This window comes from Mobula hypostoma, chromosome 5, assembly GCF_963921235.1.
Source record: "Mobula hypostoma chromosome 5, sMobHyp1.1, whole genome shotgun sequence".
Lineage (NCBI taxonomy): Eukaryota > Metazoa > Chordata > Chondrichthyes > Myliobatiformes > Myliobatidae > Mobula > Mobula hypostoma.
In genome coordinates, this window is record NC_086101.1 from 137,880,933 (window position 1) to 137,885,009 (window position 4,077).

The following is a 4,077-nucleotide window of genomic DNA, read 5'->3' on the forward strand; positions in this document are numbered from 1 at the left end:
AGGTTTGAGGGAATGGCCTTTTAGGACAGAGACAACGAGTAATTTCTTTAGCCAGACAAGTGAATCTGTGGAATTCATTGCCACGGATGACTGTGGAAGGTAAGTCCCTTAAAAACAGTTGAGATATTTATTCAGGTGGAAGGTGCTGAATCTGAATTCGTTGCTGTGAAGGCCAAGTCCAGATATACTTAAGGTAAAATGGATAGGTTAAAACACAACTTTGAACAGTACAACACAAAGACAGGCCCTTTAGCCTATGATGTTGTGCCCAATTAATTAAATCAGTAACTGACGCCCAACTAAATTAATTCCATCTTTTTACTACTGTCTATATACTTCTATTGCCTGCATATTCATGTGCCTATTTAATAGCCTCCTGAATGCTTCAGTTGTAATTTTCTCCATTACACTCCACACACCACCCTCCATTATTTTTGGCATGCCCTTTATTATAAGACATTGCAACCCTGGGAAAAGGTTACCAGCTGACTGTCTATGCCTTTCATAATCTAATAGACCACTATCAGATTTCCCTCAGTCTGCTGCTCCAGAGAAGACAAGCAACACACATCAAAGTTGCTGGTGAATGCAGCAGGCCAGGCAGCATCTCTAGGAAGAGGTACAGTCGACGTTTCAGGCCAAGACCCTTCGTCAGGACTAACTGAAGGAAGAGCTAGTAAGAGATTTAAAAGATTTAAAGGGTTTCGGCCTGAAACGTCAACTGTACCTCTTCCTAGAGATGCTGCCTGGCCTGCTGCGTTCACCAGCAACTTTGATGTGTGTGCTTGAATTTCCAGCATCTGCAGAATTCCTCGTGTTTGCCAAAGAAAACAAGCCAGGTTTACCCAACCTCTTGCAGCATCTACCTCCTGAATCTCTTCTGTACTCTCACCAAAGCCCCAGCATTCTTCCTATGATGGGGTGTCCAGAATTAATACAATACCCCATATGTGGCCTAACTAAAGTTTTACAAATCTGCAACGTAATTTTCCAGCTCTTGAGCTTAAATTTCGACTGATGAAGGCATGAAGTTATATGCCTTCTTTAGGTAGGATTTGTCATGGAACCAATAGGAAGGGAGGTCCGGTTACGCTTGCCAACCCTCACTGAGTGTGACTGTATTCCCAACAGCAGAGATGGAATCCCAACTCCTGGAGCTGTACATGGTCATTCACATCTTAACGCCATAGCTGACTTGACTCTTCTGCTAAGATTATCTGGTCGCCAGGCAGAGACACTGTCCCTGCACATAAGGTACGTGAACGGCGCAGTGGTCAGCCTAGTGTACCTTATGCCCAACAACGACCTAGGCTGTGTCATTGTGCGTGAAGCCCGTCTCAAGAGAACTCATCAACCCACTGTCAAGACTAAAGCCTGGCGGAATGGATATCTGAGTCATTTCAGACCCTGTAAGAGCAGAATCTGTATGAAAGAGAAGATTGTGAATAAGCAAACGAAGTGCCCTGACATACCTACCTCTGCTTGACGAGATTCAGGGGAGCTCGTCTTTTGTCACTCAGAAAAACTGGCACCTTCCACCGAAGATCAGGTCTTTCTTCAAATCACGAACAAAGAGTAGCCAAAGACAGTCTTTGCACATTTGTAAACGACCTCTCACTTTGGAGCAACTGAACCAAGCAAAGGTTAGAATCCTTGATGTTCAAAGACAGGTGTGTGCAGAGGAAGTGCAGTGCAGCACAAAGCAGGAACCTCTCCCAGTGCAAAGTTACCTTAGCGAACTCCGTCCCCTTCTCAACTCTGAGGGACTATAGCGAGTCGGAGGCCATATTAAGAGGGCACAACTCACTTCCGAGGTACCTCACCCGATCGTCATTCTGGGTGAGCACTGTGTAACTGGTCTGCTAATCAGACTTTAACCTCGAGCAAGTATGTCATCAATAGACAATAGATGCAGGAGTAGGCCATTTGGCCCTTCGAGCCAGCACCACCATTCACTGTGATCATGGCTGATCATCCACAATCAGTATTCAGTTCCTGCCTTATCCCCATAACCTTTGATTCCGCTATCTTTAAGAGCTCTATCCATCTCTTTCTTGAAAACATCCAGAGACTTGGCCTCCACTGCCTCCTGGGGCAGAGCATTCCACATATCCACCACTCTCTGGGTGAAAAAGATTTTCCTCAACTCCATTCTAAATGGTCTACCCCTTATTCTTAAACTGTGGCCTCTGGTTCTGGACTCACCCATCAGCGGGAACATGCTTCCTGCCTCCAGTGTGTCCAATCCCTTAATAATCTTATATGTTTCAATCAGATCCCCTATCATCCTTCTAAATTCCAGTGTATACAAGCCCAGTTGCTCCAATCTTTCAACATATCACAGTCCCGCCATCCCGAGAATTAACCTCGTGAACCTACGCTGCATTCCCTCAATAGCAAGAATGTCCTTCCTCAAATTTGGAGACCAAAACTGCACACAATACTCCAGGTGTGGTCTCACCAGGGCCCTGTACAACTACAGAAGGACCTCTTTGCTCCTATACTCAATTCCCCTTGTTATGAAGGCCAGCATGCCATTAGCTTTCTTAGGACAACATTTTCAAAGCGAACAGTGAAAGACTGCAGTAAAACTGCTTTCAAGACCAGTTTCTGAGACTGTTCTTCTTTTGCCAAAGACTTAACTAAATGATCATTTGGATGTAACCACTAGGCTTGCCGCTCACGTTCGTCTAGGGGATTGAGCTTTCGGCCCCGCCTAATAGGGTATTCAAGTTTGAGTGGATGCTGTGTAATGTATTCCAGTCACAAACCCACAATGCAAATTATCGAACAGTACACCGTATACAATCAAATGATAAACTTTATGAATCTTAATTCGAATATAGGGTTAGTATGAAAATAAACAAAAAAAAAATAAAAGGGCCCACAGTTAAAGTCTCAAAATACGTTGGAGCTCACGCAGCAGGTATTCCTCCACGAACAACCTCAGCTGAAACATCTCGGACCCTCAGATTCCAGTAAACGCCATCCGGTGGTCTACCAGCGCTCTCCACACGCGTCCTTCCTCTTCGCTCTCCTCGACCGAAAAACCGCCGTTCCCAGGCACACAAGAAAGAATAACATTTCTCCCATTGGATAGTCCTGAATACCATAGTCTCGTTATCTCTAGTCATAACCCAAACATCGCAGCTACAGAGAAACCATTACCTCAGCAGTTAACATTACAGAGAAGCCATTACATTCTCCCCTCACCGAATTTAGTCATGCCCTCATGACGTTGAGATAATTCGCCAAACCTTCCTGCAAAACACAAAGCCCAAACCAGGTGCAGAAATCAGTGACATAGCTCCCCAAAACAGTAGAGGTCACGTCGAATTAACAATTCCTCCTGGGTACGATTATCCACCCCACTCAACAAGCACGCATTAATTACCGATAATCCCTCGGATGCACACCAGCGTTCGACCCCAACAGGGCGATCACACAGCATCCATCGGAATCAAATCCAGGACGTAGCCCTCACAAATGTAACCCACCAGGCTTGCCGCTCACGTTCATCTAGGGGAATCAGCTTTCGGCCCCATCAAACGGTATTCAAGTTTGGGTGGAGGCTGTGTAATGTATTCCCATCACAAACCCACAATGCAAATTATCAGACAGTACACTGTATACAATCAAATGATAAACTTGATGAATCTTAATTCGAATATAGGGTTAGTATGAAAATAAACAAACAAAAATAAAAGGGCCCACAGTTAAAGTCTCAAAATATGTTGGAGCTCACGCAGTAGGTATTCCTCCACGAACAACTCAGCCGAAACGTCGCCGATCCTCGGACCCTCAGATTCCAGTATATGCTGTTCTGTGGTCTACCAGCGCTCTCCACACACGTCCTTCCTCTTCGCTCTCCTTGACCGAAAAACCCCGGTTCCCAGTGTCATGTGTGAAGCCAAGCAGAGCTGCAGAACGGATGATGCTAATGAAAGAGATGATGAGAGACAATGGAGAACCATTCAAAATGCTAATAAGAGAGAAGAGAGAGATTAACAAGAAAGAGACACATAATTCAGATGTTGGCGTCTGCCACAGACAGTTTGCTTTGAACCTGAACTGTTT